Genomic DNA, 15,736 nt, shown 5'->3' with positions numbered 1-15,736 from the left:
TATAAATCTTCTCCCATCTGCGGTATATGGTGACTGCAAGAAAATCCAAACAGCCTTGTGGAGAGGAAAAGATCTCTGTAGAAATTCAAAGGATCTGAAACATAATCCAATTCCCCTGGAATCAGTGGTAACCAGCCTGATGATACTTGAACAAAGCCCAGGCACAATTTAGATGTTTTCAACCAACACCTAGCTGGGTCAATGGCATTAAAGAAAAGAAAACAGAGGGCCACCAAAAAGCAGAATGAACACAAGACCTGAATGCAAATACATGCAAATGAGACATTTCTTCTTTTTAATAAGCAGATTAATTAACTTTCTGCCCCAATCATGGCTTGGGGTATCTCCAAGTCATTAGTCACCAGGGAATAAAGTACTGCTAATTCTACAATTTACACCCTGAAGAAACTCAGGCACAGAAATGACCCCAAGTTGCCGTCCTGGTCAGTCCTTTTCTATAACACGGTATAAAATGCTTGAGGAATTTGCTCCCAACCTTACAGCAGTGTACCTAGCTCAGCAGAGCAATGTGGCTTGCCAGGATGAGATTAAGGGAGGTATTAAGCTAAGGCTGCTTGGAACTTGTGCTAGGAGACCCCAAGGCACGCCAGCACACTTGGTTTCAGGTTTCATTACAAATCCAAAAGCTGGACCAAATTTGCTGCAAGGTTTGTCAAAACACACAACCTTCTAAAGACAACATTTCAAACAAATTTGGCATGATTTATGTTTTCATATGAGGGCCACTGTAAAATCCAACAGTTCCTTGTATTTGAATTCCCAAGCTAGAGATGTTCCCAAAGTTTTGTTCCTGCTTAAGTTGGTGTCTGTATGGCTGTTTCAGGGCACAGCTCAAGAGGACACAGCGTCAGGCCTGTGTAGCTCACGCCTAACCAGTACAGACCTGCTCCAAAACCTCTCTCTGAAGAAGGGTAAGTTTTGTGCTCATGCGTTCCTATGAGCCTTTGTGAATTGTAACTGACATCATTCCAGTTAATAACCTCTTAAAAAAACAAAAGACTCAATTCAGAGCAACCCGGAACTTCATAATTCTCGATCTACATCCCTAATGTCCCATTGCTGGTATTTCAAGAGTCTCCAAATGGGTCTCACCACACCCAGATTCAAGAGTTCTCCTCCCACTGACCATCTGAAAACCCCCAGTCAGATCTCCAAACCGTCCTTCGGAGCAGGATGCCGACTGCACAGAAGTGAAACTGATCATGTCCTGTATTTTTCATTTCCACCATCTTCCTGCTGCCAATAATAGAAAAACATTCAAGTTCCTTATGAACATGGTACACAGAGCTCAGGAAGACCCGGGCACACACACACACACTCTTTTACACACACACTCGTCCATTTCTTCTTTCACTCATTGACATCATAGGTTTGATTTTCCCAAATCTTCTTTTTGCATTGCCATCTTTGCCGTGTGGGTCTCTATTTACCTACAGACGCCTCTTCCTATTCCTATCCAGTGAAAGGATCTCTTCCTAGGGGCAGGCTTTGTGGTAAACCGGGTTAAGCTGTTCTTTGTGATGCTGCATCTCAACTACTTCCTACCTAGAATGCTGCTAATGACCTTAGGAAAGCAATCAAAGTTGATCCAGCTGCTGCAGTGACTGCCACCCACATGGGGGGGGGGGTGCCTGGATGGTGGTCAAGGCTTCTGTCTTCAGCCTGATCCAGCCCCAGAAGTTGTGGCTATTTGGGGAGTGAAGCTACAGATATAACCTTATCCCCCGAAGAGATGTTCTAGTTCCAGCTGCACTGCTTCTTAGCTTTTGATCCAGCTCCTTGCCATTGTTCCAGGGAGGGCAGTGAAGAAATCTGGCATCCATACATGGTACCTAGTTGAAGTCCGACTTAGCCTGGCCCAGTCCCAGCTATTACTTACAGTCATTTGGGGAGTAAACGAGCAGGTGAAAGATCCCTCCTCCTCTCTGTTACTCCACCTGTAAGTAAGTAAGTCTTTCTCTGGCAAAGGACAGCCTGTAAACCTTAGGGAGTGCCAAGCAAGAAATATCTGTAGAGCATCACGGAATGGACAAGCCTCCTGCCCAAGGTGGCAGTTCTCTCATCCAAAAGATGGAGGCGAGGGCATTTTCCTATCAGCCTGCATGTTCAGTACCAAACAAGTTCCAAAAGTCCTCCTGCAGGTACGAGGGACACCCTGGAGAAGGCCTGTGCTTTAACCTTGGAAATTCACCCAGCTACAGACACCAAATTTAACCCACAGAGCGCATACTTTTTTTCCTTTAATTTGAAATATTTGCCCAATAGGCTAAAAATCAAAAGATTACACAGAAGATCCAACTTTGATCCTCTCTTGAGAAATTCTAAGCTCTAGCAACCTTTGGCCCTGTCCTTGCTTCCTCAGTCATGTGTGTCTGGACCTGCCTGTGAGTGCCTATCCATTCCCCTTCCACTCGGCCTTCACCATTCAAGGCATTAATTTCCACTTCTCTGACTGGTCCTCACCTTTTCCTGCATCTGTCCAGGCACATTCTGTTCCACTCCTTCTATGAAGTTCTTTGCTTAGAAGAGCAAGTTTTCTCACGATTCTTCAGTGTTTCCCTTCTCTTGTTGGCCTTACCCAGCTCTATGCTCTGTATTTTCTCTCTTGATTCAATGAGCATTTAACCCATTTCAAAAGGGTACAGCTGGCATGAGCTGGTGGGTGAGGTTGTGGCAGGGGAGAGGGTGTTGACAAAGTGTGGCCTCTGCTTTCCAGGGACTCTCAGACGTGTGAAAATATGCTTCCTGGGGCCTGAATTGTAGTATAGCAGGTAAAGCTTCCATGTAAGCTTGGCATCCAGTGCAGCTACCGCACTTCTGATCCAGCTCTCTGCTAAGGACCTGGGAAGCAGCAAAGGATGGGCCAAGTGTTTGCGATGCTGACGTCTGCATGGAAGATCCAGACGCAGTTCCTGGCTCCTGGCTTTGGCCTAGGCCAGACCTAACCATTGAGACCATCTACAGAGTAAAGCAGCAAATGAAAGATCTCTCTCTCTCTCTCTCTCTAACTCTGACTTGCAAATAAATGAATATTTTTTAATATTTATTTTATTTCTTTAGAAAGTCAGATATACAGAAAGGAGGAGAGAGAGAGGAAGATCTTCCATCCAATTATTCATTCCCCAAGTGGCCACAATAGCTGGAGCTGAGCCAATACAAAGCCAGGAGTCAGGAGCCTCTTCCGGGTCACCCAGGCAGGTGCAGGGTCCCAAACCTTTGGGCTATCTTCGACTGTATTCCCAGGCCACAAGCAGGGAGCTAGATGGGAAGCGGGGCTGTCAGGATTAGAAGCGGTGCCCATATGAGATCCCGGCACATACAAGGCAAGGACTTTAGCCACTAGGCTACAATGTCTGACCCAATAAATTATTTTTTAAATATGCTTTCTATATTCAGCAACTATATACCAAGTGCCCAATGATGTGAAAAATAGCATATTAGGTACTAGGACTACAGCTCCAGGAACAAAATGGAGGGAAATACAGAACTAATTCCCAGTTCCCAGTCTAGAATTATGGTTTCAAAGAATGGATTTTAGAACCTCACTGACTTTGCTTCAGCATTGACATCTCCCATTATTGTATGAGAGTGACATACTGCTTAACAACTGGGCCTCCATGCTCTTACCTGTAACATGGAGAGAATAGCGACTCTTCGCTTCTTAAAAGAATTGAATGTATTAGTACATGGAAACTGATTTTAACAGTGCCTAGCATTTAGTAAGTGCCTGTAATTAATATTATTAGAAAAGATGAGAGGAATATCGCATCTCATCAATAAGTGCAAATGATACCAGGGGGTGGCAGATAAGCTGGAATAAGGACAGGGCATAAGAAGTAAAAAGAGAGAAGAAAATAATCTAAGGCATGCTATGGTAGGCACCTTCAAATTAATCTTTTTTAAGAGTTGCTTATTTAAAATGTAGAGTGGGGGCCAATGAGGTAGTGTATCAGCATAATCCTCTGCCCATAGTGCCAGCATTCATGTGAATGTTGGTTCATGTCCTGGCTGCTCCACTTCTGGTCCAGCTCCCTGCTTATGGCCCGGGAAGGCAGCAGAGGAAGACCCAGATCCTTCATTGCACGCATGTGGGAGACCCAGAAGACGCTTCAGGTTCCTGGCTTCAGATTACCTCAGCTCTGGCTGTTATAGCCATTTAGAGAGTGAAGCAATGGATGGAAAACACCTCTGGTCTCTCCTTCTTTCTCTCTGTAACATGCCCAGAGCAGCCAGATCTGAGCCAGACCAAAGCAGGGCCAGGAGCATGACACTCCCTCCAGATGGGCGCCATGGGTGGCAGGGAGCCAAGTGTTTGTGCCATCATCCACTCCCTCCCAGGCACATTAGCAGGAGCTTATGTGGAATGTAATAGCCAGAACTCAAGCCAGCATTCTGACTTAAGATGTGGCGGCTTACCCGCTCTGTGCTACAACACTGGCCCCCACAATCAAATTGATAAGTGAAATCCTAGCTTGCAAAGATCCTTAAGAGAAGGAGAATTTATTGAAAATACTTATGCCAAGGAAGACTTCACAGGGAAAGGGACACTGGCATTAACCCTTGAAGGATCAGCCACACACAGAAAAGTAAGTTTGATGTGGGCCACACCAAGTAGAAATGGCACCATGGAAATGAACAGATTATTTAATATCAAGCAACTCAAGACACTGTGTAAGTAGAGGCAGTAAGAAGATGTTAGAGTCCAATTTTGGAAGATGTTACATGACATCTTAAGGACTCTATAGTTGACTGCATGGACCCAGGGGAGCAGGAGAGTGACATGAGGAAGAGTCCTGGTCCAGTAGCTGACATAGATTCAAAGAGGGTAACAGTGGCTTTAGACAGAGCCAAGACTTGAACAGTACTGCGAAAGTTACTCCATGTGTCAACAGAATCCCTAGACTCCACCTTCTTCTTTTTAAGATTAACTTTTCATTTTCAAGTCATAGTTAGAGAATTTTTCATGCATTGAAGAATTCCACAGCCAGAGAGAGAGAAGGATCTTCCATGCATTGGCTTACTTCGCAGCCAGGGCTGGGCAGGTTGAAGCCAGGAGTCCCACATGAGACACCCTCTTCTTTGACTGGGCCTCTGCAGACATTCTGTGACTCTTTCTCTCTGCTCTCCCCGTCCTCACTACCCAAGACCCTTCCTCTCTTTCATTCCTAGAGCACATGAAACTATTCCCTTTGGATTCTAGAATCGTCCTCTCTTCTGAGCTTTGCCACAGTTCTTCCATGGACGTCAGCTGCTCATCTCAACTTGAAATGTTGCCTCTTCAGAAAGGTCATCCACAACCAGGTTATCTAAATCATCTGTCCATTCCCCATCTGTTTCTCTCGTGGATTTCTGTTTGTTAGGTCTCCAACGCTGACTGTTGAGATAACCATGTCCGTATTTGCTATTTACTTGTTTTGTTGCCTCTGTCCACCTTGAGATTGTAAATTTCACAAGCCTTCAGCTCCAACGTTCGGCCTCAGGAATGGTGGGACAGCAAATCCCTGGTGGTACAAGCCACTTGCTATTGGTGCATGGACCCTGCTTAGAAATCCAATAGAGAAGGGAAACAACATTCACAAAGCCTGAGATGTCCAACTACATCGAGGTTGCCTTGGCTCAAAACCACTCTCAGTGGAAGGAAGTACAGGGGACTCTGCCTGCTCTCTTTTCCAGGCCTAATCATCACCGTCATCATCCCACCGTTTGTTAACTGTCTATTAAATGCCATGCAAACACACAGTCTGATACTGTTCATAAAATCCCATCTTCAAATGCTCACAACACCCCTGCTGCAGGAGGTATGTGAAGATCGATGATGCACAGAATATGCTGTTCCTCACATTCCAGGTAAGAGCTGTGATAGCAGCAGGTGTTCTAGCTCACTAATCTCCCTAAATACACATACTCCCCTACCCCATCCCTGACCACCAAGCTAGACAGATGGCAAGTATTTCACCAATTAGACCATTGCAGCCTGTTAGCTAAGTCTCTGTTGCAATGGTGTTCTACCACACTAAAGATGAGTGCCCATGGTAGCATGATCTTCTTGTCTGTTTCTTCAGTCCTTGCTTCATCATCCCAATCTGCCAGAGACAGCCTTACCCATCCTAGAGGGTCCTTCGCCTGCCACCTCCAGCTCTGTGACCTGCTGAGCCCAAGACTCCTAGAGGTACTTTGCAAGCTTGGAAAGTCAGTCCATTGCACGAAGTCTCCCAAAGGACTCTGTCAAGGACAAACTCTCACGGGCTGGTGCAGCTTGGAAGTGGACAATCATTCTCGTACAAAGACTCTCCCATGCCTGTTCCTGCTCTGAATTTATTTCAGATCCCTTTACTATTTGGTCTGACAGCTGAAGCATCTGTATGTTTTTGTTTCATAAAAGCCCTACCCTAATCCAAGATCAAACGATTTATTTTGGAAAATAACTGTACATAATGGTACCTTTTCCAGAATGGTCCAGGTTTCCACCTGTCATTTTCCATTGCCTTTGAAGTACTTAATAGCTGAGGCCACTTGGAGATACTCCTGTGTTCCTGAAACTGCACTTACAGTCACTGCTGTTTGCTAGGGACTTATCATTTACCCCTAGCTTTTATCAGGCCACTTGCCACTTTTATCTGCTTTGTTTCCCAAGTGAATTGTCATTACAGACTTTCCTGCACATCATTCTTAAGAGATGGGGAGGATTTCCTTGTGTGAAAGGCCCTTGCTGATCTAACTGTCCCCTGTTTCTGATATTTGCATTACTTCCAATTCTCTAATAACAGAATCCTTGAATTCGTATTCTACCTTCCAAATATCCACAAGCAGAGACAAAAAGCTCTTAAAAACAAAATTGTTTCAAGGTGAAAAATCATACACCTGGTAATATGTTGTTGCACATTGCCAAACACATCGCCCTATAGGTGAGTTAAATGGGTATAATCCTACCAGGGTTTAATTTTGATTGTGTTTTAATGTTGGCAACCATGCTACAAAGTCAAGAAGGAAACTGACACAGCACTTCAAAGCTTGATAAAAGCTGTGAATGCACCTGATTTTCTTTGCTGCAAACATTGTGCAGAAGGCTCCAGCGGTGCCTCTCTGTGAGCAGGTGGAGTGCCCTCCCACCACCACTGTCCCACTGGCAGGTGACAAAAGAGAATCCACAGTGTGGATGTAGAGTACTAGAGTTGGCAAGACCTTCACAATCATCAACAACAGGGCCATGAATATCTAGCATCCATTATTCAGCACTGGCCACAATGCCACTCCCTGAGGAAGCTTCCCTCAACCCCCCAATCCATATTTCAACTTGCTTTGGTTCATTACCTGGAATATGAGCCCTGAATCCTGTGCATAGAAGCAAACACTTATACAGTTTCTGAGCACATGAGACCAACAAGTCCCCACACATCTATTGATATGCAGTAAGCTTTTCAGAAGTCGCAACATGCTGTGAGATACGTCTGTTATCAGTGGCAACCTAATTTTGAAATGAATCAATATTTTATGTACAAACTGCCCTATACACTCAGTGCAACTGAAGAAGTACTTGTTGTCGCTGTGATACGTTGAATACCGGGCAAGTGCTGGGGGTTGTGATAGAGGACTGAGCCAGAGTGCCCAGATAGTTCAACATTATTCTCCATGTTTCTGGATTTCATTACCATTTGAGACTGCAGGTTACAGAAGGGAGATTGAGCAAGTGAGTCCAGCATTGCCTCAGGAAACTATAATTGATGCTGTAGAGGTGGTTACTGTACCTGCCAAGGCTGAGCTCCCGAAGCAGCCACCCCAAACTGTCTTGTTTCTGAACCTGTCACTGACTGAAGAGGTACCAAGGATAACCCAGCAAGAAGTGGCATGACACTCCAAAGAACTACTTGCATTTTCCAATGAATAAAGACAGAACTCTGAAATTCTTGTGTGGGAATGAGTAGTATGGGAACAGAATAATAGTGGAAGGAATATAAAGCTAGATCAGGTGAAGTTTCTTTTTTTATTTAAAGACTTATTTTTATTGGAAAGGCAGATATACAGAGAAGAGGAGAGGAAGAGAGGAAGGTCTCTGTTTGATGGTTCACTCCCCAAGCGGCCGCAATGGTTGGAGCTGAGCCAATCTGAAGCCAGGAGCCAGGAGCTTCTTCCAGGTCTCTTACGTGGGTGCAGAGTCCCAAGGCTTTGGAGCGTCCTTGACTGCCTTCCCAGGCCACAAGCAGGGAGTTGGATGGGAAGTGGAGTTGCCGGGACTAGAACTGGTGACCATATGGGATCCAAGTACATTCAAGACGAGGATTTTAACTGCTATGCTATCGCTCCGGGCCCAGGTTAAGTTTCTTAATAGGGACTGCGGGTAAATTGGATTGTTTCATTCTTAACCTGTTAGCACGAGAATCTGAGGATCAACACACATCCTTAACACACATGCCTTTGGGGTCTCCAAACAGTAACAGGATTTACAGAAATCGGGTGATTGATGCAATTGTAGCTCAGGTTGGTCTCACAGTGAGGCTAATGGGTTCTCAAAACCATTCTATTGCACTAAGAATTCCCTATGGATTTACTCCTTTAGAATTGTATTATGGCATATATTAGTGTATTCTAACACAATTAAAATACCCAAGGCGAGCTGTTTGACAAAGAAAAGAGATTTACTTTGGTTTATGGTTTCAGATTCTCAAAGTCTCACCAGCGTGACTCAGCCCTTGGTGAGGGACTCTTGACTGCATCGTGTCATGATGGGAGCATACATACATCCATGTCTATAACGTATTATCACTTTATCCTTTTTAAAAGATTTATTTATTGTTATTGAAAAAGCACATACACAGTGAGAAGGAGAGACAAAGATTTCCCTTCGCCTGATTTACTCTCCACGTAGCCACAATGGCCAGAGCTGAGCTGATCTGAAGCCAGGAGCCAATAACTTCTTCCAGGTCTCCCATGTGGGTGCAGGGCCCCAAGGATTTGGGCTGTTCTTGACTGTTTTCCTAGGCCACAGGCAGGAAACTGGATGGAAAGTGGGGCAGCTGGGATACGAACCAGCACACATATAGGATCCTGGTGAATGCAAGGTGAGAAATTTAGCCACTAGATTACTGTACCAGACCTTATCACTTTTTTTTACAAAGCCGCCAGGATTCAGTCATGGTGATGTACCTCCACGACAAATCTGTTCTCTTTCCAAAAGATCTAGCCAGTATATACAGTAGATTATATTTTCACTCTCTGAAGATTAAAACGAGAATTTGGGGGGGGGGGACGTTTGGCCTAGCAATAAAAATGACATTTGGAAGAGCTGCACCTTTGTTGGTGTGAGTTCAAGTTTGAGCTCTGCTCGACTACAGCTCCCTGTTCATGCATTCCCCAGGGTACAGATGACGCTGCAAGCAGTTGGGTCTCTGCTATCTATGTGGGAGCTCCAGATTAAGTTCCAGGCTTCTAGCTTTGGCCTCATCAAGACCAGACATTGAGCACATTGGCAGAGTGAACAAGTATATCAGAGGTTTCTTGTTTCTTGATTTCTCAAGCAAAGAAAAAAAATGAAATTTTAATGCCTGTTCTCCGTTCCTATCACTCAAGGCCATCAGAAGCAGTTTGCTTTCAGCTGAAGTGTCCAGGAATACACTGTCGCTGTTCTACCTTAAGGAAATGTCAACGCCAAAGCCTGTTAAAGCTTAGTTTCTTAGTAATGTGTTGTTGTTCCACAAGGCATCATGCCGATCCATTACACTGATTGTATTACACTGATTGAACCTCAGGAACAAGAAGGAGCAGCTACTTTGGAAAGATTGGTAAGACACAACTGCATCACAACATTGGAAAAAAAATCCTATGAACTCAGAGAATTTTCGTTTCTACCTTATAGAAATTTCTGGAAGTCCAATGGTGTGAAACATATCAAAATATTCTTTCTGAGGCAGAAGATAAATTGGTCCATGTATTCCCCTCCAATCACTAAAAAAGAGAGACAATGACTCGTGGGTCTCAGCAACATATTATTCATTTCCCTGGCAATCCAGTGTGATTAGAGAGCTGCCAGGAGATGCCAATTCTGAGTGTGGCCCTGAATAGGAGAAGTCTCTGCAACTTGTGCAGGCTGCTTCGCTTCACAGATCATAACATTCCACAGATGAAATGATGCTCCAGGTGTCCTTGGCAGATAGCAAGAGAACACTGGAGACTGCCATACGCCTAGAGAGGAGTTGTGGCAAAAGCTCTTTGGTCTTTGGAACAAACCTTCCCATTTTCTGTGGATAAGCACTCTCCGTTTGAGAAGCAGACCTTAGCCTATGACTGGACTTTCGTTGTTGAAAACTTTAACCCTGGAGCACCAACTTGCAATGGAGCCCATTTTGCATCTTAAGTTGTGTTGCAAGTGGGACACTGGCCTACCCAATCCATAAGTTTGGATGTGTGCAGTGCCCTCCATAATCACACATGATCAGGAATCAACAAGCCCTGCAGGTACTGGTATGCAACATGAAGAAGCGATTCAAATATTCAAATACCTCCTATACCCACTCCTGCTACACTATTTCTTTTTTCCCTAGTCTTTACCCGTCATCTCATGAGGAGGGCTCCACATGAAGTTGAGAGAGAATGAAGACCTAGACCTGGTGCACAGATGGTTCTGCATGAAATGTAGGCAGCACTGAATGTGGACCACTGCAGCACTGTAACCCATTACAGGACATCTTTGAAATACAGTGGTGAGAAGTTCTTCAAGTGGATAGAATTCTGAGTGGTGTACCTGGTAGTTCACTATGCCTGGAAGGAGAAAGGATCGGATATGCAAGTATATGCCAGCTCACAGATTGTACCCAAAAGTGTGGGTCATTGCTCAGATCCATGGAAGGAATATCACTGGAAAATATGTGAGAAAGTAATTTGTGGAAGGGCTATGTGGCAAGACCTCACTTAGAGTCTCCCATGAGTGCTCACTAAACACGGTGCCAGCAAAGGAGGATTTCAACAATAAAGTCTAAGTATGTGAAATGATGCGTTCTGTGGATACCAATTAGTTTCTTTTCCCAGCCATCCCTGTAATCCTCAATGGCCATGTGAATGAAGTGGCCATGATGTATAGATACAAGTTACACACGAGCTGTGCACTGTGAATTTTTGCTCTTCCAAAGCCAGTCTTGTCACAGTGTCTGCTGAGAGCCCAACCTGCCAGCAACAGAGACCAACACTTAGTCACCCTGACATGGCACCATTTTAACAGGGTGATCAACCAATGCCTTGGTGCCAGATTGATGACAGTGGACTACTGCTATCATGGACAGGGCCACATCAAATTCTTACTGGCAGAGACACTTCCTCTGGATCTCAGTGTTCATGCTCTGCACATGATGCTGCTGACATACCATCCTGGACTGACAGAGACTTTATTCACCAGCATGGCTTTCCTCATAGCCTTTCCTTGGATTGAAGAACTTAATATACAACAAAAAAGTTGTAATGGGCACCTGCCCATGGAATTCATGGGTTTTACCATAACTCCCACTATTGTGTAGCATGATGAATTGGCTTTTAGAAGACTCCATTTCAGGCCCAAGGATGTGACAACATCATGCAGGGCTGGGATAAGGGTCTCAAGAAAGCCCTATGTGCTCTAACTCAGTGTCCTGTATATGAATCTATTTCTCTCACACGCCAGGATTCACTCACAGGTCCAAGAGCTGAGTTATGGAAATGAAAGTGTCATCACTCACTATTTGCACTGGTGACAGACTAGCAAAATAAAGCTGCCTCTGGTTCCTCCAACTTTATATTCTTTTGGCCTAGAAATCTTAGTTCCCAGGAGATAAATGCTTACACCAGAAACACAAAACTTACTTGACTGAATAAGCAATTAAGACCACACTTTGGGGGCCTGGAGCGGTGGCCTAGTGGCTAAAGTCCTCATGTTGAATGCACTGGGATCCCATTTGGGCGCTGGTTCTAATCCCGGCAGTCCCACTTCCCATCCAGTTCTCTGCTTGTGGCCTGGGAAAGCAGTCAAGGATGGCCCAAAGCCTTGGGAGCCTGCAACTATGTGGGAGACCTGGAGGAAGTTCCTGGCTCCTGGTTCTGGATCAGCTCAGCTCCGGCCATTGCGGTCACTTAGGGAGTGAATCATGAGACAGAAGATCTTCCTCTCTGTCTCTCCTCCTCTCTGTATATCTGACTTTGCAATTTAAAAAAATAAAAATCTTTTTTCTTAAAAAAAGACCACACTTTGGGCACTTTATGACCCTGAATCAATGGCTAAGAAGACAGTTGTTGTCCTGACTTGATGACTTGTCTTAAATACCAAAGGGCAAATTGAACTGCTACTCCAACGTGGTGCTAAGGAAATACGTCTGGGAGACAACGGGACCATTTGTCTTAGTATTGCCATGCTTACGATTGAGGTCAATGGAAAAATTATAATATTCCACAATAGGTGGATTGCTAAGAACTTAAATTCTTTGGGAATAAGGGCTTGAGTTTCCCAACCATGGAAAATAATGCTGAGTTACTTGGTGAAGGCAAAAGAAACATAGTTTGGGTGGTAGAATAACATAGTAATAAGTATTAGTTGCAAAAAGATGACCACTTACAGAAATGAAGACTGTACTTATCACTGGAAGTCACAGCTTATTTTGTCTTAATCTTGCTTATGTGTGTTTGTGTGTCAGTATTAAGAAATACCTTTCCCCACTCTTTTGCCTTTATCATTTAACACAAGGTTTACTGATTTGTATCATAGTATTTAAGTATTAATGTTACATCATACTTTGTAAGTGACACATTATCAAGGAGAAAGTGAGAACTCGGGATTTCACTTTGTTTTCTAGAGAAGAGATTGGTACATTTTCAAAAAGTACACAGGATAGTGGTATAGTGCTTGATAGAATTTTGACCTTGTTTTGTCTTTAATACAGATATGATGCAGTTTAAGGAGAGATACATGATGCTGACTTGGCAAAAAGCAGCATTGTGGTGACTAGTTTAAAGTGTTAATTGGGACATGAGGTGCTGAGATATTTGAAATATTACTCTGGTTATTTCTGTCACATTGTTTGTGAATGAGATTAATATTTAACTTGATAGAATAAAGCAGATCACTTTCCAGGAGGTAGGTGAGCTTCCTCCAGCCTGCCAAAGTCTTGGAAGAGGGCAAAACAGCTGACTGTCAATTCAGTAAGAAAGAATTTTTCCAGAACTCAAATTGAATATTGGTTCTCCCAATATTCAGGCTTTTGATCTCACATTGAAACTACATCGCCAGCTCTTTTAGGGCCCTGACTTACTGACTGTATTAATCAGCACTTCCAGAGGAAGAAGAATCAATGGAAGAGAGATAGAGACAGAAATGTAGACATAGAGATATTATAGGGCATATAGATTGAATAAATAATCAAAATTAGTTCATGTGATTATAGAGCCACCCTCTAGCCCAGTATGATCATAAAGTGAGTCATCACACAGACTCAGTTTGTATGTCTTACGACTCATTAGCCTTCATAATCACATTGGCCAATTCTTTATATTAAATAAATAAGCCAGGAAATATATGAACAAATGGCTGAATAAATGAATGAATCCTTGATTTACTCAGGGTTCTCCAGAGAAACAGAAACAATTGCACTGTATTGGGGTAGTGCTCAGGAAACAATGAGATGGGAGGTGGGGGTGTGTGAAGGAACTGGCTTATCAAGGTATAGACCTAACTCCTGAAAAAGAGAGGAAGGGAGGAAGGTTTGGTGGATGAGTCTTAGAAGTGTGCCTGCAGGACAATTCCAGAAGTCTGATGGGGACTGTTCAAGCCAAAGCTGCCACTTGTGGAGGGGTACCACACTTCACCACCCGTGCTTATGTTCTGTTCATTGGCTTTGCAGCGTAACGTGGGAAGAGTGTTTTCAGCACAAGAGTGATGGCAGATTTCAAGGACAGTGGCTGGGGCTGCCTGCCATTCATGCTGTTAGCATTCAGCCCAGAGGCAGGGTTTCATAACCATCACAGAGTTGATACTAGGACTAACGTTCATGCTTCCGAAACTTTCAAATTATTGGTTTATTTAAAAATCATTCTAACAGTTGTGAGTGCACTAAAAAAACTGAAATAAAATGGTAATCTTAAACCCTGTCAACTGGATTATGGAGGGAGTCTGTTAGGAGTATATGGGAGTTAGTATGCTTATGATCTATGTGGACACTGACAAGGACAATGGTGTCCCATAAACAGAAAAGCACAATGAGCCCATCTTTACTCAAAACTAGCTCTTCTTCCTTTACCATTTTTGCTTGTGTGACACATAATTTCTTCAATAACCCAAGTTTAAAAAAGAGTCATTATTAACATAACATATGCTTCATACATGATTGTTAAGTTAGTAGCTAATTTAACAATTTTGTAGCATGGTCCACCTGTATAGAATCTCCGGTTTCACCATGTCTTCAGCCTAGGGATTGTCTTTTCTGTGCCCTCTGTCATGAGTGTATTCTTGATGTCAGTTAGGAAGATCATTGTGGCCACCTCTAAGCCACTTTCTCTTCTTACTGGCACTTTAGTTTGTAAGTTGTTCTTGATTTCACTGCCAGAATAATTTTAGTAGGCTGGATTCCTGACTACCTCATCTCTGCTCAGAAGCCCTCTATGGCTCAATGAACTAAAAATCATAAACACTAAACTTTTGCCATGCAAACATTTTGAAAAAGATTCTTTAATATCAATCATTATTGGATACATTGGTTTTCTGGTACAACCATAATGATGTATCATAAACCAGAAGCTAAATCAATGGAAATTCTCTGACTCATGGTTCTGGAGACTGGAAATCCAAAAGCAATGTGTTGACAGGGTTGATTCCTTCCAAGCGAGCTGAGGGAAAACCTCCGGTTTCTGGCAGCCTCGGAGGTACCTTCCAACTGTCTGTCATCACATGTGTCCTTCCTCTGTGTCTGTGTCAGCATGCAGCCGTCACATCATAAGCACACCAGACCCTTAAGACCAGGATCTCACTCTGCTCCAGGATACCCTTGCACGCAAGGACCCCTTTTCCAAAAGAAATCGTATTCTAAATAAATTGGAATTAGGATTTCAACATATTCTTTTAAAAAAAGATTTATTTATTTTTATTGGAAAGGCAGATTTACACAGAGAATGAGAGACACAGAGAAAGATCATCCATCTGCTGGTTCACTCCCCTCATGGCCAGAATGCTGGAGCTGAACCAATATGAAGCCAGGAACCAGGAACTGCCTCTGCATCTCCCACTTGGGTGCAGGATCCCATGGCACTGGGCCATCCTCCACTGCTTTCCCAGGCCATAAGCAGGGAGCTGGATGGGAAGAGGAGCAGACAAGACATGAGGCAGCACCTGTATAGGATGATGGCCCTTGGAGGTGGAGGATTAGCCAGTTGAGCCAATGCACTGGCCCCAGGGACTTGAACATATTCTTTTAAAAGCTGAGGCCATTCCTCCTACTTCAGGTGTCACGCACAGAAGCTGAAGCTTCCATTCGGGTCACTGGAATCCCATATTATCGTAGCTGGGAATAAGTCCTACCTCCAGTTTCAACGCAGTTCCCTGCTAATGTGCTTGGCAGATAGCAGGCAATGGCTCGTGTATTTGGGTTCCTGTCAAACATGTGGGAAAGCTGGAGGCAGCTCCTGATGTCTAGTCCTGGCTACGGCAGTCATCTGGAGGAGTGAACCAACAGATGGAAGACCGCTCTTATTCTCTGTCTAGGGACATGCGCTG

The sequence above is a fragment of the Ochotona princeps genome, chromosome 11, assembly GCF_030435755.1.
Source record: "Ochotona princeps isolate mOchPri1 chromosome 11, mOchPri1.hap1, whole genome shotgun sequence".
Taxonomy (NCBI): Eukaryota; Metazoa; Chordata; class Mammalia; order Lagomorpha; family Ochotonidae; genus Ochotona; species Ochotona princeps.
The sequence above is the reverse complement of the archived record's forward strand: the minus strand, read 5'-3'. Positions refer to the sequence as shown.